This window comes from Podarcis vaucheri (genome assembly GCF_965113315.1).
Source record: "Podarcis vaucheri genome assembly, chromosome: 2".
NCBI classification, from domain to species: Eukaryota; Metazoa; Chordata; class Lepidosauria; order Squamata; family Lacertidae; genus Podarcis; species Podarcis vaucheri.
Genome location: NC_138760.1, coordinates 24,070,428 through 24,094,324, shown reverse-complemented (window position 1 = coordinate 24,094,324; position 23,897 = coordinate 24,070,428). Strand labels below are relative to the sequence as shown.

Below are 23,897 nucleotides of genomic sequence, written 5' to 3'. Positions count from 1 at the left end.
AGGTTAAGAACTTTGCTTCAGGATGAGAACAGAAATCATGCTCCAGTGGCGTGGCAGCAGTGGGAGGCCCCATTAGCTAAAGTGGTGCTTCAGGTTAAGTACAGTTTCAGGTTAAGTACGGACCTCCGGAACGAATTAAGTACTTAACCTGAGGTATCACTGTACACAGATTTCAGAAGACATCTGAAGGCAGCCCTGTACTGGGAAGTTTTTAATGTTTGATTGTTTTATTATGGTTTTATATTTTGCTGGAAGCTGCTCAGAGAAAACCCAGCCAGATGGACGGCATAAAAATAATAAAATTATTACACTGGGCAACAATTTTTTACTTTTTGAATGTTGTCTAGATTTCTACAACTGATTTAGGGTATTTTTGCACTGCTGAATCAGGAAATGGCATCCGTTTCTCTCCATCAGGTCAGTTTTACTGTAAACTGAATGGTGGACATTGATAAAGGTAAGTACATGTAAATTGCATGTTGCTTCACCATTTTTCAAACTTCAGGGCTTGAACTTCCGTTTCTTGGAACCCCTGGAATGCTCAGTGGCAGGGAGGTCTCTCTTCAGAGTCCAACAGTAGTCAGCCATCATGACTGCGTCCCAGCGACCCTGGTCTCCAACTCTTTCATGTCCTGATGGAATCTCTCCCCCTGCTCGTCACTCATTGAACCCAGGTTCTCAGGAAACCGGTCCATATGTGAAAATAGGTAGTGCATCTTGACGCTCATGTTGCAGCCCAGGTTTCTGAAAGCAGTCAGCATGTTGTTGACAAGTTCTGCGTAGTTTCTGGCCTTATTGTTGCCAAGAAAGTTCTTCACTACCAGAACAAATGCCTTCCACGCTTCCAGTTCCACTTCGTTCACTGAGTTTCCGAACTCTGGATCTCTGATGAGCTGACGGATCTGAGGACCGTCAAAGATGCCAGCTTTCAACTTCTCCATGGTCAATCCTGGAAAAGCCTGGCACAAGTAAGTGAAGCAGTCACCATCCTTGTCCAGAGCCTTGGTGAACTGCTTAAGCCGAGCTTGATGTGCAGCGGTGGGAAGAGTATTCTGTCTCTGTCCACCAGAGGGTCGTTGATGACGTTCCTTTCTTTGCAAGGCACCAATTCCTCCTGCACAGCCAGTCCTTCTTCGTGTAATGCTGAGCATGGTCCCTACTATCCCACATGCACAGAAAACATGGGTACTTGGTGAAGCCAGACTGTTGTCCCAACAAAAAGTTCACCATCTTCAGGTCAACACAAATAAACCACTTATGCTGATCATAACCAATTTTCTCCAGCACATACTTCACCGCTTCATAGTTCTCCTTCAGTGTACTCGAGTGAGCCAGGGGTATAGAGGCAAACTGGTTGCCGTTGTGTAGCAGAACACATTTCAGTGATCGCTTACTGCTGTCAATGAACAGTCTCCAATCTTTGGGTTCGTACTGTGGCACTCCAAGCTTGAGCAGAAGCTGCGCAATATCTGCACAGTACACCAAGTCCTTCTCTTACGAGAAAAAACGGAGGTACTCTTGATGCCTGTTGCGGAAGAAGCTGATGCGAGCACTGTCTGAGAGGAGGTTTATTTCCTTCAATCTGGATGCCAACAGTTCAGCAAAGTCCTTTGACAAGCTGAGGTCGCGAACTAGATCATTCAACTCCTTTTGGGAAAATGGATGTGGAGCATCATCTTCAAGAACCACTTCTTCTTCTTCATGTCCTTCAACACTGGAGGCATCTTCGTCACTAATGTCAGGAAGTTCTCCGAAGATAGACACTGGAATTTCATCACAATGAGCTACAGGACGACGTGCTGATTGAAGATCAAGATTAACTTAGTTTTGATCCCCCAACTTTATGCTTTGCTGCACCAATTTATGGAAGATTTCGAGGTTCTGTGACTTCAAACTGATCCCTTTTCGACATAATCACCCAGAACTATCGGACCTGAATACTTCTTGTCATTAAAATAATCATTTCCAATCAAAACAATTATTCGACATAGCATTTTACCCCCACCAACTTCTTCTAAAATGCTCCACACAAGCGTACATGTGAACAAAAACGTAAAAAAAGACATGTGGCCATAGCTCAAAAACTTGACCTGATTGAGCAAAACCAATGTGATTTTTGGATTCAGCGCATCAGATTTGTCCTAAATCAACTGAAAAAACGCAGACAACAAATTTGTTGTTGACCAGTGTTGTTGTTGTTGTTGTTATTATTAATTGTAGAGGGTGTGACTTCAATCCCGTGACATATATATAAAGAAACTTACCAGTACAAGTACATATCCCACTAAGAAATCGGCAAGGAGTAATATTGCTTATTCCTCGAGGCAGGTGGGTCTTGGTAAGACGATAATAAACTCCCCATGCAAACAGCAAGGAATGAATAGAAATGGTCACGTATAGTATCAGCATCCACAGAATTCCACCAAATGCCATTTCCCTTAAACTCAGAAGCACAGAAGTGGTGACTGTGCCTTACCCGATGTTACGTGGCTCTTGTGGTTTAGCAATGATGTTCTCTTGCACACGGTGTAGATTGTTCTCTTTTGTACAAGAACACTCTGCGCCATGTGCAAGAGAACAAAACCTCGGCCAACCCACATATCTTTCAATTGAGAAGAAAAGAAGCAGTTTAGTAATTCCTTCAGAAACTGCAAGATGTCCTTTTGGAGGTGCCTCTCGAGGTGTGTGAATTTGCCCAGCCCCTCCTCTAGAGGGGTTTCCAAGGCCTCTGATGGCTAATAAGATTAGGGCAATAAACCATTTTTGTTTGTGTGTGTAATATTTTTAAATTTGTTTTTACAAGTACAAATTGCAAGTAGATAAACAGGTACTATTGTTGCAGGAAGGTAAATGACGTTTCTGTGTGCTCTGGTTTCCGTCATGGTGTCCAGAAGCAGTTTAGTCATGCTGGCCACATGACCCAGAAAGCTGCCTGTGGGCAAACGCAGGCTCCTCGGCCAGTAAAGCGAGATGAGCGCCACAACCCCGTAGTCGCCTTTGACTGGACTTAACCGTCCAGGGGCCCTTTACCTTTTTTTTTTTAATGGCAGGTGGTGGCAGCTGCGGAAGCTCAGACTTGATGACCTGGGTCTGCACTGCAACAGCCAAAATGTGGTACCCTTGCTGCAGCAACCAATGCTGTAACATTGGGGAAGCATCACAGAACAAATGATCGGGTGGAATGAAGTGTGGACGGTCCAGCATAAACCCACCACTGATGCACTTTTATTGTGTCCATGACGTGGTGCGGAATGCATCTGCGAAAGGATGCTGGCCAATCAGGAGGGGCCCTGACTCTGCACTTTTGAATTGGCTACGTTCCAGCAGGAGGATGCCCTCAAGGAAATCCAAGCTTTCGCCTAAGAAAGCTTGGATTTTAAGCAGAAAAGACTTTTTATTTATGTGACGACAGTCGCACGGATGTTGCTAGCCCAGAGATGGAAGAAGGCAAGGTCCCTACCAGAGAAGAATGGCAAACTAAACTGTTGGATTATGCCGAAATAATAATAATAATAATAATAATAAAATAAGTTATTATTTATACCCCGCCCATCTGGCTGGGCTTCCCCAGCCACTCTGGGCGGCTTCCAAAAAAATATTAAAATACTGTAGTACATGGCAAAACATGAAATGGCAAAACTGACCGGAAAGTAGGAACCAAAGACCAAAACTTTAACAAAGAATGGGGAATTTTTAAAATTTATCTTGGAGACCAGATGAAAACATTAGCAGGATTGTAGCAAATATTATGGACAAAATGGAGTGATATAAAATATGGACGGTTGAATAATATGCAGTTGAAAAGGTTAACAATAGGACCCATGGAAGGGAATTTTGAAAGTCCAGAGATTCGGAGGAATCTACAAATGTAGATGTGTACGGTTGTATTGCTATAATTTTATACTTGTAAAATCAAATAAAAAATATTTTTTAAAAGAAAGAACAGAAAGCTTGAATTTTATATTGCCCCCCCGTCCCCCCCCAAATTCCTCTGCTCCCCCTCCACCCCCTGCTTTTGTAGGCTTTGCTATTTTCTGCTACCTGGAAAGCCTCCCAGAAAAACATGGCATGGAGCCAAGACTCTGAAAAACTGGTATTTTCCAAGTATTTCCAGAATCTGGATAACTCATGCTTCAGAGTTCTCTCAGTTTACATAGAGGGAAGAGAAAGGAAAAAAGAACCGAGCTGAGGTAATGCTTGACACTGGGTGGCTGGCAACCAGGCCGACTGGGAAACTGAAGGAAAGCTGTGTTATTTCTTAGAGAGGAGGCTTAGTCTCCTCATGTCATTATATAGCAGAGTGTATTGCTCACCATGAGCATTCATAGTTTATGCACTGCTTATTAATCGGCAGGCATCGCAGGTTTCTAGACCTCATGCTTGCAAAAGCAAGTCTGCCTCCAGCCACTCTGGATGGCATCCAACATATATAAAAACATAAAGGTAAAGGGACCCCTGACCATTAGGTCCAGTCGTGGACGACTCTGGGGTTGCAGCGCTCATCTTGCTTTATTGGCCGAGGGAGCCGGCGTACAGCTTCCGGGTCATGTGGCCAGCATGACTAAGCCGCTTCTGGCGAACCAGAGCAGCGCACGGAAACGCCGTTCACCTTCCCGCAGGAGCAGTACCTATTTATCTACTTGCACTTTGACGTGCTTTTGAACTGCTAGGTTGGCAGGAGCAGGGACCGAGCAATGGGAGCTCACCCCGTCACAGGAATTCGAACCGCCGACCTTCTGATCGGAAAGTCCTAGGCTCTGTGGTTTAACCCACAGCGCCACCGGCATCCACTCCGGATGGCGTCCAACATATATAAAAACATAATAAAACAGTAAACATTAAAAGAAAAATTCCCTATACAGGGCTGCCTTCAGATGTCTTCTAAAGGTTGTACAGTGGTGCCCCGCAAGACGAATGCCTCGCAAGACGGAAAACTCGCTAGACGAAAGAGTTTTCCGTTTTGGAGGTGCTTCGCAAAACAAATTTCCTATGGGCTTGCTTCGCAAGACGACAATGTATTGCGAGTTCCTGCTGGTTCCCTCCCCTTTTCTAAGCTGCTAAGCCACTTATCAGCTGATCCGATAAGCAGATAAGCCGCTAAAAGCCGCTAAAAGCGCTAATAGCGCTAATCCACTAATCCGTCAATGGGCTTGCTTCGCAAGACGAAAAAACTGCTAGATGAAGAGAATCACAGAACGGATTCTTTTCATCTTGCGAGGCACCACTGTATAGTTACTTATCTCCTTGGCTCGGCGGTTGCATACCCTCTCCATACCCTCTAATATTTCTCCGATGAAAAGAGGGATGTCCTATTCCATACCTTCCAATAGGCTAAGGAAAAGAAGAGATTATTTATGTATGCAACAACAGCAGTGTGGATACTTCTGGCCCAGAGATGGAAAGAAGATAAAGTCCCAACCAGAGAAGAGTGGCTGATAAAGATGATGGACTACGCTGAAATGGCGAAAATGACTGGTAAGATTAGAAAACAGGAACATAGAAATTTTAATGAGGAATAGGGGAGATTTATAAGTTACCTCGGAGAACACCATAAACAACTAAAAACTTTTGCATAACACTTGTAATGTCACAAGTACTATGGTTAAAAAGGGAATTTTAAGAAAAGATGGAGAATGTTGTAAGATGCAATTGAAAACAGATTGGCAATGGAACCCATTGAGGGGTGGAGGGAAATGCAAGGATTCAGGGGATCATATGTGTATGATTATGGCTATTATTTGAATATAAATGTAAATTGTAAAACTGGATTATGTCCTGCTGGATTATGTCCATTTGGATCCCTCCCAATCAGGATTCAGGCCTCATCATGGGACTGAAACTGCCTTGGTCGCACTGGTCGATGATCTCCGGCGGGCTAGGGACAAAGGTGAGAGCTGTTTCCTAGTTCTGCTGGCTCTCAGCGGCTTTTGACACCATCGACCATAACATCCTTCTGGGCCGTCTAGAGGGGCTGGGAGCTGGGGGCACTGTTATACAGTGGTTCCGCTCCTTCCTCCTGGGCCGTGTTCTGAAAGTGGTGGTGGGGGATGAGTGTTCAGACCCCTGGGCTCTGTCCACTCCCCCATGCTTTTCAACATCTTCATGCAGCCTCTGGGAGAGATAATCAGGGGGTTTGGGCTGGGTGTTCATCAGTATGCGGATGATAAATCAGAACCAGTGAAGGTGGTGAAGATCCTGTGTCAGTGTCTGGAGGCAGTTGGAGGATGGATGGCGGTTAACAGATTGACGCTGAATCCTGACAAGACAGAAGTACTGTTTTTGGCAGACAGGAGGTGGGCAGGTGTGGAGGACTCCCTGGTCCTGAATGGGGTAACTGTGCCCCTGAAGGACCAGGTGCACAGCTGTCCATGGAGGCACAGGTGTCAATTCTGTGTCCAGGGCAGCTGTCTACCAGCTCCATCTGGTATGCAGGCTGAGACCCTATCTGCCCGCGGACTGTCTCGCCAGAGTGGTGCATGCTCTAGTTATCTCTCGCTTGGACTACTGCAATGCGCTCTATGTGGGGCTACCTTTGAAGGTGACCCAGAAACTACAACTAATCCAGAATGCGGCCGCTAGACTACTGTCTGGGAGCGGCAACTGAGACCATATAACACCGGTCCTGAATGACCTATATTGGCTCCCAGTACGTTTCCGAGCAGAATTCAAGTGTTGGTGCTGACTTTTAAAGCCCTAAACAGCCTCGGTCCAGTATACCTGATGGAGCGTCTCCGCCCCCATCGTTCTGCCCAGACACTGAGGTCCAGCGCCAAGGGCCTTCTGCCGGTTCCCTCGGAACCAGGCAGAGGGACTTCTCAATAGTAGCACCCACCCTGTGGAATACTCCTAACCAGATGTCCAAGAGAAAAACAACTACCAGACTTTTAGAAGACATCTGAAGGCAGCCCTGCTTAGGAAAGCTTTTAATGTTTAATAGACTATTGTATTTTAATATTCTGTTGAAAGTCACCCAGAGTGGCTGGGGATACCCAGCCAGATGGCCGGGGTATAAATAATAAACAATTCTTCTTCTTCTTCTTCTTCTTCTTCTTCTTCTTCTTCTTCTTCTTCTTCTTCTTCTTCTTCTTCTTCTTCTCCTCCTCCTCCTCCTCCTCCTCCTCCTCCTCCTCCTCCTCCTCCTCCTTCTCCTTCTTCACAATCCCTGGGTTTATAGTCAGGTTGGCGTGGAACTACTATGGGCAGCGGTGCAAGCTGAAAGTGCAGAGCAGCGGCAACAACAAGATCATAATGGAAGATGCCTAGCAGGACTTATGCAGTTCTTCAGAAAGATGCGTTTCCTGGAGGATTTCATATCCAAATTGTTCAGCTGGTGGGTATGGCAATGAGTTATTTAAAGGGTTAAAGCACAGCCTTCCCATCAGCATGTGAACCAGAGACGGTCCTTCTGCAGTCCTTTCAGAAAGCAAAGAGTGCGGCAATCAACACCTGCGCAGGTGTAAAGATGGTAGAATCATAGAATCAAGAGTTGGAAGGGATCCCAAGGGTCATTTAGTCCAACCCCCTGCAATGCAGAAAATCTGCCCTCAGCCATCTCTGGGTAGACGTTGGATGTTCAGTTATGCTGTGTGTGCTACAACAGAAGCCTGTATATTGGAGCTTTTAAAAGTTAAATGAGCGTACCTTTGGCTAGATTGTGCCCATAATAATTTGTATTACATGGTTGTCGCTTTTATCCATTCTGCATGAGCCATCCAGTGTGTCTGGATTGGTGTACAGAAATCATGGGAACAACATCATCAAACGCCTTGGCTCACCATTATCTAAGTGCCTCTGCCTTTTATCTGAAGCTCTGTTTTAAGTAGAAAATAACAGCCATTTAGAAAATATAAATCTTGTGAGCTAGTCTTGTGAAGTTCTCCAGTGCATACAAAGTTCTCTCTGTGCGTGTTTGTGTAGTTGGTTTTTTCCTCTTTCTTTTCAATTAACAACAAAGGAAACCCGCTGACACAGTGAATTTTGATCTGGAAAATGAAACTTGACATAACAGGTAGTTAGCTACATTTTTCTTAATCTCTGGTAGTTGCCCAGAGGCTGCTTTTAATAAATCTCCCTCCGTCTGCACCTCCAAAGAAACAATCTGACCGCATTCACATTAATAAAAGAGCATCTATAATAACCCTCCCAAGTCTTATAATGTTGCCAATCCACATTCTGTGGTTTTGAAAAAACAAACCAAAAAACGAAGACTCAGATATTGAATGAAAAGTATATATGTTTTGTCATTGGCTTCGGTGGGATCAGGAGCACTCTATTTTTGTGCAGCGCTTTCAAACTAGAATCGTGTAACTTCCGGCACTTGGTGGCTGAAAGTAGTTCCACTCTTGCTACCTCCAGAGCAGAGAAGGTTGCAAGTTTTTAAAGTATTCCCCCACCCTTCTGATAGTCAGTGGGTGCGACCAGGCAGGTAGAGCAGGGCAGATATTGGGAGGGTACATGTGCACTCTGGAGCAGAAACAAGATAGAATTTGGTGGGACCTGGCAAAGAGGGCCACTATGAAATTTGGTAGAGCCTAGGGACACGGGTGGCGCTGTGGGTTAAACCACAGAGCCCAGGGCTTGCCGATCAGAAGGTTGGTGGTTCGAATCCCCGCAACGGGGTGAGCTCCCGTTGCTCGGTCCCTGCTCCTGCCAACCTAGCAGTTTGAAAGCACATCAAAGTGCAAGTAGATAAATAGGTACCGCTCCGGCGGAAAGGTAAATGGCGTTTCCGTGTGCTGCTCTGGTTTGCCAGAAGAGGCTTAGTCATGCTGGCCACATTTCCTACTCTGCACTGCATTGGTTTTTGTGCAGTGCTGTTTCCATTCCATTGCAGTTCATCTTCTGCATTATTGGTCTCCCTGCCCACTGTGGTGAATTCATGCAACTTATGTACTTTACGTAATTAATTATCTAAATCATGTAACCGCATTGTCATTGTGATGAACCCAGCACCCTGCTCTCACAGTAGCTAACTTATGGGAAGCCCGAAAGTAGGACTTGAGCACATCAGCCCTCTTTCCTCCTATGGCTTCTGGCAACTGTAATTCAGAAGCATACGGCCTCCAACAGTGGAGACAAAACATAGACACCATGGCTAGGAGTGATTGAGACAATTATTGTCCACAAATTTGCCCAGTCTTCTTTTAAAACCATCCAGTTGGGTGGCAATCAGCACCTCTTGTGGCAGTGAGTTCCATAATCCAACAATTTATTATTTGTACCCCGCCCATCTGGCTGGGATTCCCCAGCCACTCTGGGTGGCTTCCAACAAAGATTAAAAATACATTAAAAAGTCACACATTAAAAACTTCCCTAAACAGGGCGGGCACCACTACTGAGAAGGCCTTCTGCCTGGTTCCCTTTAGCTTTGCTTCTTGCAGTGAGGGAACTGCCAGAAGGCCCTTGGCGCTGGACCTCAGTGTCCGGGCAGAACGATGGGGGTGGAGATGCTCCTTCAGGTATATTGGGCCGAGGCCGTCTTTTTGTCTAAATCTTCCAACATTCAGGTTGATTAGATTATATGCTTCTCTCGGGGTACCTAATGTTGGGTCTGTTCTCTCGTACAACCGCTTACCTGAATAAAGCAAATATTGCAAAAACTCAACAACAACAGCAGCAGCAGCAGTAGCATTCCACCGTGGGTCTCCTTCAAAGGAAACCAGAACCTATAGCATGGTCCCTCGAGGAAGTGGTGAGCACACAGTGCTGCAGCAAAATGAAATACAGTGGTACCTCGGGTTAAGAACTTAATTCATTCTGGAGGTCCGTTCTTAACCTGAAACTGTTCTTAACCTGAATTACCACTTTAGCTAATGGGGCCTCCTGCTGCTGCTGCGCTGCCTGAGCCTGATTTCTGTTCTCATCCTGAAGCAAAGTTCCTAATCCAGGATATTATTTCTGGGTTAGTGGAGTCTGTAACCTGAAGCGTCTGTAATCCGAGGTACCACTGTACCGTCCATGTTCTGCTCTGGCTCCCACATTCCATTTCTTGAGCAGAAGATAACCATCTTGTGTGAGCGAAGAAAAGGTCGAAGCAAATGGATGAACTCAATCCTTAGAGCTGGACTTTCCACCACAAAAGGCAAAGCTGAAACAGACACACACACACCCCACCCCCAAGAAGGGGAGTGAGTGCAACTTGCTGGAGGCCATGGAAGAGCTAGGGTTGGAACGCAAGTGCTTCCACTGGAAGGTCACATGCAGGAAGAGATAACTAGGCCATTCCTGTCCGTCCATCCACACCCTCGATGGGCGTTTTATAGAGTCACAAACAGATAGGAATTCCTGAGACTCTGCATCTCTAGGTATTTATGATGCTAATCGCTCTAGCATATGACTGCCTCAGGGCAATGATATGCCTGCTTTGAGCAGCATTAAGAGACACAGCTCAAGAGTCTTGCAGCACCTTAAAAAGACTGAGAAATTGGATTGGACAGAAGTTTTCATAGACTAGAATCCATTTTGTGTTTGTTGGGCGTGAGGGAGGAATTGTAAGAGATGGCGCTGCAAGGATAGGCCAATACAGTGGTACCTCGGGTTACAAACACCTCGGGTTACAAACACTTCGGGTTACAGACTCCGCTAACCCAGAAATACTATCTCGGGTTAAGAACTTTACCTCAGGATGAGAACAGAAATTGTGCGCTGGTGGTGCGGTGGCAGTGGGAGGCCCCATAAGCTAAAGTTGTACCTCAGGTTAAGAACAGTTTCAGATTAAGAACAGACCTCCAGAACAAATTAAGTTCATAACCAGAGGTACCACTGTAATGCCATTTATGACAGTTCAATTGAAGCCTAAGATTGACGTGGATGTTTTATGTTATTAAGGGGAAAGCAACTGGGATTCCTCATATTCACTTTCATGTAAGTGTGTGTATCTCTCCATGTGTTTAATGCATAGCTGCCTTCAACGTACAAATATATATTCCTAGGGCAGTTTATATAACAAACCCTTGAAGTGTCCCTATTTTCCAGGGACGGTCCTAGATTTACAGAAGCCGTTCCAATTTCTGATTTGATTCCGGAATGTCCCGCTTTTCCTTAGCATGTCCCTATTTTCACCGGAGAAATGTTGGAGGGTGTGGAATTATGCGACCCCTGAGCTGAAGAGATAAGTAACTATACAACCTTTAGAAGACATCTGAAGGCAGCCCTGTATAGGGAAGTTTTTAAATGTTTTATTATGATTTTTTTATATGTTGGAAGCTGCCCAGAGTGGCTGGAGCCACCCAGTGAGGCGGGTGGTATATAAAACAACAACAACAATGGAATAGGATGTTTCCGTTTTCATCAGAGAAATGTTGGAGGGTATGATCTAAATCAAGTTACAACAGGAGAATTACAGTACACAACCTTTAAAAAATGCCCAGATTTGGTGAATGCTTGTCATCCCTTGGACTGCTTATTGTTGCTTTTAAAAGGTAAGCGGAAAGGTAAACGGCGTTTCCGTGCGCTGCTCTGGTTTCGGTGTTCCGTTGTGCCAGAAGCGGCTTAGTCATGCTGACCACATGACCCGGACAAACTGTCTGCGGACAAATGCCGGCTCCCTCGGCCTATAAAGCAAGATGAGCGCCGCAACCCCAGGGTCGTCTGCGACTGGACTTAACAGTCAGGGGTCATTTACCTTTTTTTTTTAAAGGATCCCTGGATGGTTATGTCTAGTCAAAGGCGGCTATGGGGTTGCAACGCTCATCTTGCCTTCAGGCCAAGGGATCTGGTGTTCGTCTGCAGACAGCTTTCCGGGTCATGTGGCCAGCATGACTAAACCGCTTCTGGTGCAATGGAAACCAGAGCGCATGGAAATGCTGTTTACCTTCCCGCTGCAGCGGGACCTATTTATCTGCTTGCACTGGTGTGCTTTTGATCTGCTAGGTTGGCAGGAGCTGGGACCGAGCAACGGGAGCTCACTCCATTGCGGGGATTCGAACCTCCGGCCTTCTGATCGGCAAGCTCAAGTGGCTCAGCGGTTTAGGCCACAGGCACCTGATGATAGATAAGTGGCAGGGGAGAGACAATGCTTGGGATCGGATCCTTTGGGTCCCTTGGATCGCTACAATTCTCTGATTCTGTGTCATTGGCATGCAATCCTTCCTGCCTTTAGACCTTATTCCTTTCAGTTCCTTCTCTGCCGTAAATCAATACTGTACGACAGGTTTTCTCTACCCCCGCCCTCCCATTCCAGCCATAAGTAATATGCCGTGTCTGTTTTGGAAGAGCCTCCTTTAGAAAGCAGCCATGTATTTTGAAATCTACTGGTGCCATCTTGTCTGTTTGACAGCTTTTGCTTTCCTGGAATTTTTCCTGCGCTCGCCGCCAATTCTGAGACGCAAGTTGAGTCATAATGATGGAATGGCCAGCCAACTCGCCTCCTGCTCCCCACACAGTCCAATTCAAGGTGAATCCTGATAGCTGGTGCATGAGGGGACTGGCCACATGCTGGAAATTCCTTGCTAAATTAAGTTGCTAGTTCATCAAAAACATCCTCCCAAGCATGCACAGGATGTATTAAGTTATGGTGGGGTAAGGGATCAGCTTGTCACACTGACATTTCGGCTCCTTGGCAGAAAGAGCCGAAACTGGTTATCTCTTTCAAGAAACTGGATCTGCAAAGGGTCACGCTGCAATAAATTGGTGTAACTAGAAACCTCTCTCCAGGCCTATGGATGTCGGATGACAACTTTGCTGTATGCTCCCTGCCCAGAAACAGCGACATATAAAATACGGTGGTACCTCTGGTTACAGACGCTTCAGGTTACAGACTCCGCTAACCCAGAAATAATACCTCAGATTAAGAACTTTGCTTCAGGATGAGAACAGAAATCGTGCGGCGGCGACAGCAGGAGGCCCCATTAGCTACAGTGGTACTTCAGGTTAAGAACAGTTTTAGGTTAAGAACGGACCTCCAGAACGAATTAAGTTCTTAACCTGAGGTACCACTGTACGCATTATGTGCTGGCAAGCAGCAACAAGTCTCAGCTTAATTAAATCAATCAGGAGAGGGGGAAAGTGTTGGGTGCTTGTTGGTTTCAGGGAAAGTATCTAAGATGCTGTGTTCTTGGCAGCGACTGGTCATTCACTGTGCACTTTTAAGCGTGTATAATTCACTGGCTCAAGCTGTGGCGTAATTTTAAGCTTGCGTGTGTGTTTGTTGACACTGGCTCTGCCTCCCGCCCCATTAAAACCCCACCCACAGAAGAGGAAGACGCCATCCCTTGAGCGAAATGTACACTATCAAACAGGAAAGCACTTCATCCATTAGAAGCCTTCCTCCTGTGTGGAATTCCTGTGAGAAAGCATACAAATGAGTAGCTATGCAGAAAACGTGTTTGCTTGATGGCTTAAAAAAGGCGTTTTTAGGCTGCCTTTAAGGGTAAAAACCCTTTCAAGGCAGCTTACAAATAAAATAGAATAAAATGCAGCTGCAAAACTTTTTTATGCTCATAGAATCGTAGAGTTGGAAGGGACCACAAGGGTCATTTAGTCCAACCCCTGCAATGCAGGGATCTTTTGCCCAAGGTGGGTGTAGCGATCACACAGGGTCCCCGGACGTTTGACGGTCTATTGATCCCTGTGCCACCACTGTGATTGCCTCTTTGCTGCCACCAACCCGTTTCTCTCGGGTACACACGGAGTCCAGACAGTTGTTAACATTAACAAATGATCAAGTTTATTTTTATAAGCATAATAATCATCATAATAATTTATTATTTATACACCGCCCATCTGGCTGGGTTTCCCCAGCCACTCTGGGCGGCTTCCAAAAGAATATTAAAATACTGTGATACATCAAACATTAAAAGCTTCCCTAAACAGGGCTGCCTTCAGATGTCTTCTAAAAGTCTGGTAGTTGTTGTTCTCTTTGACATCTGGTGGGAGGGCGTTCCACAGGGAGGGCGCCACTACCGAGAAGGCCCTCTGCCTGGTTCCCTGTAACTTGGCTTCTCGCAGTGAGGGAACCGCCAGAAGGCCCTCGGTGCTGGACCTCAGTGTCCAGGCAGAACGATGGAGGTGGAGACGCTCCTTCAGGTATACTGGACCGAGGCCGTTTAGGGCTTTAAAGGTCAGCACCAACACTTTGAATTGTGCTCGGAAACGTACTGGCATGAACATGTTTAAGGTTTCAGTTAATTTTTCTTGTCAGTTTCTTAATCTGAAGTGTGCATGCACACGAAAGCTCATACCAAGAACTAACTTAGTTGGTCTTTAAGGTGCTACTGGAAGGAATTTTTTTATTTTGACTATGGCAGACCAACACGGCTACCTATCTGTAACTTCAAACTGATTATCCCAACTATCTATCTGACTCCACCTAACAGTTCCTCTCACTCTCTCACCACACAACTCGACCAACCCACAGACTTATCCTCCCTCTTCCTTCTCCAACTCCCCACTGACTTCCAAACAACTCCAACTCTAACTCTAACTCCTCCCCTTGGGTTCCCACTGGCCAATCACTTCACACTCATTTAACCCGTTCCTTATAACCCACCTAGGAGGCAAACGCCACAGTGGGGCTCAAATCCACGACCCTGAAAATGAGAGTGGAATGCACGTGGTAGGAATGTAAGAAAGTAAAAAGTTTCTGGGAAATGATATATAATGAGATGAAAAAGCTGTTGAAATATACATTTATTAAGAAACCAGAAGCATTCTTACTTGGCATTGTTGGAGATGATATTAATAGACAGGATTGTAAGCTGTTTTTATATGCAGTGACGGCGGCAAGAATATTACTGGCACAAAAATGGGAGCAAGAAGAATTACCGACGAAAGAAGAATGGCGGATGAAATTAATGGAATATGCAAAATAAGATAAATTAACAGGAAGGATTCGAAACCTGCAGGACCAGAGATTCTTAGAAGATTGGAGTAAATATAGGAACTATTTGAAAAGCAATTGTAATGAACAGATTACGCTTATAGGACTGCAAGAATGAGGACTATTTGAAACACTGCAAGAAAGACTATGAAGAGAATTATTAGTTAATGATAATTAAGAGTAATAGAGAAATTAAGAAATGCAGAATAAGTGATAAAGAACGGAAAATCATCAGAGGTTGTTGATGGAAGTCTAAAATATTGTATGAGATAAGAAGTTATGTTAAAGAATTGTTAAAAATGATATGTAAAAAAACCAATAAAAATGTATATATAAAAAAAGAAAAAAAATGAGAGTGGAAGGCACAATGTTTCACATGGGGTGGAACTGTAAAAAAAAAAAAAGGAATTCTGGGAGGTAATTTATAATGAGCTCAAAAAGATGTTTAAGGTTTCCTTTGCAAACAACAACAACAACCCTGAAGCCTTTCTTTTGGGCATAATGGGCTCGGATATTCCTAAACAGGTGAGGAAGATATTTTTATATGCTACTGTAGCAGCAAGAATGTCAATAGACAGAAATTGGAAAGGTGATTCAATTCTGACTAAACTGAAATGGCAGTCGAAACTGCTAGAGTATGCAGAACTAGCAATGATGATGGGAAAACTAAGAGACCGCACTGAACAAACATTTATTAAAGAAAGGGGCATGTAAAAAAAATATCTTAGGGAGCACTGTAAAAATCTGAAGTCCTTGGCAGGCCCAGAATGACAGTATGGTGTAGTGGTTAAGAGCGGTAGTCACGTAATCTGGGAAACCAGGTTCGTGTCTCCGCTCCTCCACTTGCAGCTGCTGGGTGACCTTGGGCCAGTCACACTTCTCTGAAGTCTCTCAGCCCCACTCACCTCACAGAGTGTTTGTTGTGGGAGAGGAAGGGAAAGGAGAATGTTAGCCGCTTTGAGACTCCTTCAAGTAGTGATAAGGCGGGATATCAAATCCAAACTCCTCCTCCTCCTCCTCCTCTTCTTCTTCTTCTTCTTCTTCTTCTTCTTCTTCTTCTTCTTCTTTGGAACAGTAGAAAATCTTAGGAAAATAAGACAATTGTGATATGTTATGATTGAAAATGAAAAGTGTGTTATATCAAATATGTTGTGGACCCATGATGGGGTGACCGGAAGTTGCTATAGAAATTATGTAATTAATTTCTGATAAGGTGTATTATTCTTTTTATGACTGTTTGTTTGCTTTTTAATCTCAATAAAGCATAAAATAAAATGAGAGTTTCATGTTCTACAGACCGAGCTATCCACCAGCTGCCAATTTTTATTTTTTTAAAAAAGGTGGAAGACAGCTAGTCAAAAATACAGTGGTACCTCGGGTTACATACGCTTCAGGTTACATACGCTTCAGGTTACAGACTCCACTAACCCAGAAATAGTACCTCAGGTTAAGAACTTTGCTTCAGGATGAGAACAGAAATCGTGCTCCGGCAGCGTGGCAGCAGCAGGAGGCCCCATTAGCTAAAGTGGTGCTTCAGGTTAAGTACAGTTTCAGGTTAAGAACGGACCTCCGGAACGAATTAAGTACTTAACCGGAGGTACCACTGTACAACAAACATCCGGCACAAAAAAAATACGAAAAATACATTTCATGACTTTGAACAAACCCATCAGCAGAAGAACCAAATCAGGAGAAGCAGATAGCAACAACAACAACAAGGCCTTTGCCAACATGGTGACCCCCCAAGATGCTACCAGGCTCCAATGTCCATCAGCCGAAGCCAGCATGATGAATGATCACAGGTGATGGGAGTCGGAATCAAAGCACCCGGAAGGGGGTTTCTGAAAACCACGGGAGGGCAGGGTAACTTTTGTGCTCAAGTTCTGCTTGAGAGTTTCCCACAGGCATCGAGTTGGCTGCTGTGAGAACAGGATGTTGAACTAGATGAGACACAGGAGTGGTCCAACATGCTCTTCTTACATCCTTATGAGGGCATCAGGTTGGCAAAAGCTGCTTTGGGACTTCCGTAAACAACTGGAGCGATAAAGTCGGCTGGAGCTCAGCTGGCAATACAGTGGTACCTCAGGTTACATATGCTTCAGGTTACAGACTCCGCTAACCCAGAAATAGTGCTTCAGGTTAAGAACTTTGCTTCAGGATGAGAACAGAAATCGTGCTCCGGCAGCGTGGCAGCAGCAGGAGGCCCCATTAGCTAAAGTGGTGCTTCAGGTTAAGTACAGTTTCAGGTTAAGAACGGACCTCCGGAACGAATTAAGTACTTAACCTGAGGTACCACTGTACCTCCTAGAGAACATAGGGACTATCGTTTTCTCCATGAAATCAGATGTACCGTATTTTTCGCTCTATAACACGCACCCGACCATAACACGCACGTAGTTTTTAGAGGAGGAAAATCTGTAGGCATGCCACTCGTAGGCATTTCCTCCATAACACGCACAGACATTTCCCCTTACTTTCTAGGAGGAAAAAAGTGAGTGTTATGGTGCAAAAAATACGGTAAGTGACTACTGCTACCATTACCTTTGGTGAATGTGTGGACTCCCTACACAACAGATGGGAAGAATCTACTCATATCTTATCCATTTCTGCAGCTCGACAGAAATGCACCCTACATCATTGGATAGCTCAGCTGGTTAGAGCGTGGTGGTGATGATACCAAGGTCGCAGGTTTGATCCCCATATGGGACAGTGGTATTTTCCTGCATTGCAGGAGGTTGGACTCTATGGTTCTTGCGGTCCCTTCCAACTCTATGATTCTATGATCTCCCCTGTAACAGCAGCCATACTCCATGCTGGCATAAATGCTCATTAACTGGGTCCTTTTCTGTGCATCATCCTGAAAAGCACTGGCAACAACAACAACAACAACAACAACAACAACAACAACAACAATAATAATAATAATAATTTATTTATATCCTGCCCATCTGGCTGGGTTTCCCCAGCCACTCTGGGCAGCTTCCAACCGAATATTAAAAATACAGCATCAGACATTAAAAACTTCCCTAAACAGTTGCCTTTTATAGGTAAAATAGTTGTTTATTGCCTTGCCATCTGCTGGGAGGGCGTTCCACAGGGCAGGCACCACTACCAAGAAGGCCCTCTGCCTGGTTCCCTGTAACCTCACTTCTCGCAGCGAGGGAACCGCCAGAAGGCCCTCGGAGCTGGACCTCAGTGTCTGGGCTGAACGATGGGGGTGGAGATGCTCCTTCAGGTATACCGGACTGAGGCCATTTAGGGCTTTAAAGGTCAGCACCAACACTCTGAATTGTGTCATACAGCCTTCTGACTCGATGAAAGGTTTATTGTGCACACCTGTGGATTATCCCTGAGTTATTACCAGTTTCAGGGATGCGGGTGGCACTGTGGTCTAAACCACCGAGTCTAGGACTTGCCGATCGGAAGGTTGGTGGTTCGAATTCCCGCCACAGGGTGAGCTTCCATTGCTCGGCCCCAGCTCCTGCCAACCTAGAAGTTTGAATTCACATCAAAGTGCAAGTAGGTAAATAGGTACCACTCCTGTGGGAAGGTAAACGGCGTTTCCGTGTGCTGCTCTAGTTTTGCCAGAGGCAGCTTAGTCATGCTGGCCACATGACCCAGAAAAACTGTCTGTGGACAAATGTCGGCTCCCTTGGCCAGTAAAGCGAGATGAGCGCCACAACCCCAGAGTCGTTCATGACTGAATTTAACTGTCAGGGGTCCTTTACCTTTTTTATTACCAGTTTCGGTGGCTTGTAGCAATCATGGTTCCTCCCCACGGTCGTTCTGTGCACCACAGCAGTTGATTTACCACCAGAGACCTGCTTTATGTTGACATATTGATGCGGCAGGAAGAGCTGTCAATAACGCCTCCCTCCATTTCCAGCAGATTTGCTGAAACATCATCCATCATCAGTCACGTGTCCCCGAGCCTCACACGAGAAGGCAGGAAAAGCTTCCTTCAAGAGGCTTAATAAGTACCTTTCAGGGGGAACATTGGGAACCATTTGCTGGGTGTTTGTTGCATGCTAATTGTCAGAGTGTCCTCTTCCTTAATGTCAGTGGAGAAAGAAACATGGCTCCTTCAGTCCTGGAGAAGGGAAGAAATACTCCTCTCAGCTCAGCAACTCTTCTGCACAAATATAGGAAAGTGTTCTTAGCTTAAGGTTACCAGATTTTTTTTCAGTGAATCCAGGGACACTTTTCAACTTCCTACTAAATTGATGGGACGCGGGTGGCACTGTGGTCTAAACCACTGAGCCTAGGGCTTGTTGATCAGAAGGTCGGCAGTTCGAATCCCCACGATGGGGTGAGCTCCCGTTGCTTGGTCCCTGCTCCTGCCAACCTAGCAGTTCGAAAGCACACCAGTGCAAGTAGATAAATAGGTACCGCTCCAGCGGGAAGGTAAACGGCATTTCCGTGCACTGCTCTGGTTCACCAGAAGCGGCTTAGTCATGCTGGCCACATGACCCGGAAGCTGTATGCCGGCTCCCTCGGCCAATAAAGCAAGATGAGTGCCACAACCCCAGAGTCGTCCGCAACTGGACCTAATGGTCAGGGGTCCCTTTACCTTTACTAAATTGATGGATTTTGTCAGGGGACTGATTTGTAAATCTGGGGACTGTCCCCGGGAAACGGGGACGTCTGGTAACCTTATCTTAGCATGCAGCACTCATGGTATCGACCATCTCTGAAGTGAGAGAGAAAGAAGAAAGGGCCCATCTAAACAAATAGCTTTTTGTAGATCATCAACGCACTGAATCAGTGTACGGCACACACTCACAGATTATGGTGCTGCTGATCTCCTGCCTTGTCTGTGCTAGTTCAGACAGGATATCATGAGCCCCAGTGGAAGGTACAGTGATTTTTTTTCATAGGGGAACAGTTACTTTACAATTCCACCACATATGATAAAATGTACCTTCTTTCTCTTTACACTTCCAGCACTTATTGGGACTTGTTTAACTAGGCTTGATCTGCATGAGAATCTGCTCAGATGTTTGGTGGTTTGTAGGTTTCAGTCTGGAGTACTAATTCAACATGCTGGACACCTTATGCCTGGCTCTCTGGAGGGATGAAGAAGGACTCCTGTAGAACTCAAGAATCCTAAATAATAATAATAATAATAATAATAATAATAATAATAATAAGAATAATTTATTTATACCATGCCCATCTGGCTGAGTTTCCCCAGTCACTCTGGGCAGCTTTCCAATCAAGTGTTAAAAACAATACAGTATTAAATATTTAAAACTTCCGTAAACAGGGCTGCCTTCAGGTGTCTTTTAAAGAGAAGATAGCTGCTTATTTCCTTCACATCTGAAGGGAGGGCGTTCCACAGGGCGGGCGCCACTACCAAGAAGGCCCTCTGTCTGGTTCCCTGTAACCTCACTTCTCACAATGAGGGAGCCGCCAGAAGGCCCTCGGCGCTGGATCTCAGTGTCCGGGCTGAACGATGGGGGTGGAGAGATATTAAAGGGTGTGGGGTTTTTTTTGGGGGGGGGGTTGGAGTTGCCTCTCCCATTGTCAACATTTAGTACAGTACTTCAGTCATTAGTAGAAATTGCACAAGGCTGGTTCAAATGTTACATTACAGCTCTCTGTGAAATGAGAACAGGGCATCCATGGTGAGGATGCATTCATGCAGAATACTGCCTAGTATGCAAAAGCTTTCCAGATACAGTGGTACCTTGGTTTTCGAAAGTAATCTGTTTTGGAAGACCATTCGAGTTCTGAAACGTTTGAAAAACCAAATTGAGAAATACATACTCAGCGGAAGCTGTTCGACTTACAAGGTGTGTTCGAAAATGGAAGCATTTGCGTTCTAAAACTGAGGTACCACTGTATATAGTTATGGTGTTCCTAGTAGCAATATTTGGTATTACATATTACAGCGGCACATCTTTAAAGCTACTACTGCATGTGCATGTCATCCTGCCATTTTACCTGTGGAGAGGATGGTTCACTTCTCTCTGTGAACGTGTTTCTAGGGTCAGTCATGTGACATTCTTCTGTGATGTGTGAACTCAGGATAGGAGAAGGAAGCTAGAGTCGACCTTGAACAAAATTTCCCATAAATTTCTTGTCAACAAGAATAGAGCAGTGCATCATAGATTTCCCCTGCTGTGTGTCAGTTTAAGAAATTAAACACACCAAGGCATTTATTTGCCAGAGCAATCAATTCCCAATTATCCGTTCTCATTAGCAGAAGCGACCCTGATGATAAACTGTTAGGATAAGCCAAACATTTAGAAAACTTGGGTACATAATTCTAGTTTGGAGTGCGCTAGGTTCATTAATAGTGTTTAAAAGCTGGATATTATTTAAATTGAAAGCGTTGGTGTGTTTTTTCTTTTTCTTTTTTTCCTACTCATGCATAATAAAACAGTATAGTGATTACATATTTCACCATTAAATTTAATTCCACTTTTTAAAGTGTTTTGTAAGTTGAGCCAAATGCTCCAGTCTATAAATTGCAAGGAGAACTCCTACCCTGGCTTTTAGTTGGTATAATTCGAGTTAGAGAGTGTGCTGGGACTTTGTCACCCTGATTGGTGATAATCTGGCAAAACAAAACCAGCTTTGAGAGTACTGAAGGAGAGGGGGGCGGGCGGGAAAAGAAGGAATATTAAAAGGTCTGGTTACTGAGTCATTTCTGGAGTTGCAGGTGGCTGCTGAACATCTACATGAAACCGCTGGGTGGGGTTATCCAGAGTTTTGGAGTATGTTGTCCGCAGGATGCTGATGACGCTCAGCTCTATTTCTCCTTTGCGTCTGCAGGTGAGGCAGTGGAAGTACTGGACCAGTGTCTTGCCTCAGTAATGGACTGGATGAGAGCCAACAAACAAACTCAATCCTGTGGAAATGTTCAGGGATGCAGGAGAGGATATATTGTTTGACTATATCCTTTCCAACTTGTGTTAACAAGTTCTACAATTTAGCAGAGTAACATTCCCCTTTTTAAACTTGCACAGCGTATGCGTTTGCTCAGGCTCGCTAAAGCCTCTACAATAAGTTTCCTTGGTAATTTCTCCTTTAGTCCCTCATAGAAAGATAGACATGACACAGTCTTCTATAAAAGTATAAAAAGAGTTTACTTACACATTCTGTTCACAAATGGATCCCAGAAGGCAGGCTTGAGTTACAAAAGTAATATACACCTGGAAACTATCCCATAAGGAGATAGCTCCTTTGAGAGCATCTCAGACTAAGCAGATGTTGCTTCTTCGATGAATGTGGTCAGAGAGAGAGAGATGGTGGCCTCCGCTGAGGTGTTTTATTACCTACATAGGTGAGGTCATGCTCAGCTCTGGTCACATGTAGAGGAAGTCTGTCCCAGCCTAAGAGGAAACAGGAAGTTCCGACTGGTTGTTCCAGACATCCCCTTTTTATGTCCACTCTGGGGATGTTGTACTTGACTGCTCTGTGTTTTACATCCCACAAATCCAGATGAGGCACTGCTAGTGGGTGGTTCCCTAGATTGGATGGGTGGGAGATTGCCTGGTCTTGATAGGGTTACACTTCCTCTGAAAGACCAGGGTCGTAGCTTGGGGGCACGCCTGTATCCTTTGCTGTCCCAAAGTAGGTGTTCAACATGCTAAAGCAAGTTGCTCCTTCTTCTGCATAGCTTATTTGGTGGGGTTCAGGCTGAGAAAAGCTCATGTGGAATGCAGAGGATTGCCAAATAGCCCTCCAGGAGATGACCAGGTTGTCCCTGCTGTCTGTCTCCATGACATCCCCATCTGTCTCCAGGATGCCACCAATTCCTACTAGCCTCTGTTTGGCCTGTTTTAATGCTCTCTAGCTTTTACCATTTAATTATCTATTCCAGACCCTCCAAGTGTCCCTATTTTCCAGGAATATCCCCAGATTTACAGATGCCGTCCCGGTTTCTGATTTGATCCTGGAATGTCCCACTTTTTCTTAGGATGCCCCTATTTTCATCAGAGAAATGTTGGAGGGTATGGAGTTATGCGACCCCCAAGCCAAGGAGATAAATAACTATACAACCTTTAGAAGACACCTGAAGGCAGTCCTGTTTAGCAGGGGTCAACAAACTTTTTCAGCAGGGGGCCAGTCAACTGTCCCTCAGACCTTGTGGGGGCCGGACTATATTTAGAAGGGGGGAAAATGAACGAATTCCTATACCCCACACATAACCCGGAGATGCATTTTAAATAAAAGCACACATTCTACTCATGTAAAAACATGCTGATTCCTGGACCATCCACGGGCTGGATTTAGAAGGCAATTGGGCCGGATCCAGCCCCTGGGCCTTAGTTTGCCTACCCATGCTGTATAGGGAAGGTTTTTAACGTTTTATTATTATTATTTATATATGTTGGAAGCTGCCCAGAGTGGCTGGGGCAACCCAGGCAGATGGGTGTGGTAATAATAATAATAATAATAATAATAATAATAATAATAATAATAATAATAGCATTGAACATCCTTAATTTCATCTGAGAAATGTTGGAGGGTATACTATTCTGACCGATTGTTTTAACATTGCAAAACAGCTTTGGCCCTGAATATAGAGTCTGCACGTGGTAAAGAGGGGCAGCTGGAACTCATGAAGAAACCAAGTATAGTGTTGTGTTTTACAGCCTTTCTCTGGCAATAATAGTTTCTGGCCAAATGCCCCATTCTGGCAATATTGGGTGCAGCACCATCATATAGATCCATCAGCACATAGATCTGTGCTGGACTCGATTGCAAGTCGAGAGAGGAAGACAGCCTAGGATAAGTTATTGTTACGATTACGGGGCTAGCTTTTGACCTGGAGCCTGTTACAGAATGTTGTAAAGTAATACAATAGTTTCTGGTTAACCATAGCACTGTCTTGGGATGTTCAGCTGCTCACACAACACAGCAGATAACCGGACTGCAGAAACCCCAGGTGGTATCTTTGCTTTATAGGCAATCAGCTATTGGCATCTTTCCACATTCAAATGGAAGGAAGAGGCGGGGGGGCGGTTTAAGAACTGCTATGAGATTTTTCTATTCTTCTAACTCAGCATGAAAAGCCTAGAATAGTCAACACATTTAAATCAGTTGGGGGTGGGGGTGGGTGGGATGG

General features: G+C 44.9%; 1 long non-coding RNA gene across 2 annotated transcripts in view; it reads right to left on the bottom strand.

Annotated features, from left to right (window-relative positions):
• The window catches only part of LOC309526684, a 206,108-nt gene that overhangs the window by 181,619 nt on the left and 592 nt on the right, over positions 1–23,897 (bottom strand). Inside the window, exons 2-5 of one of the 2 annotated variants that reach the window (XR_014216836.1) lie at positions 21,464–21,644; positions 20,765–20,874; positions 18,547–18,908; positions 8,933–9,574 (exon numbers count right to left, since the gene is read on the bottom strand). This is a non-coding gene — a long non-coding RNA (uncharacterized lncRNA). Of the gene's footprint in view, positions 1–8,932; positions 9,575–18,445; positions 18,909–20,764; positions 20,875–21,463; positions 21,645–23,897 lie in introns of those variants that run through there. The other variant, XR_014216835.1, reaches the window with a different exon arrangement.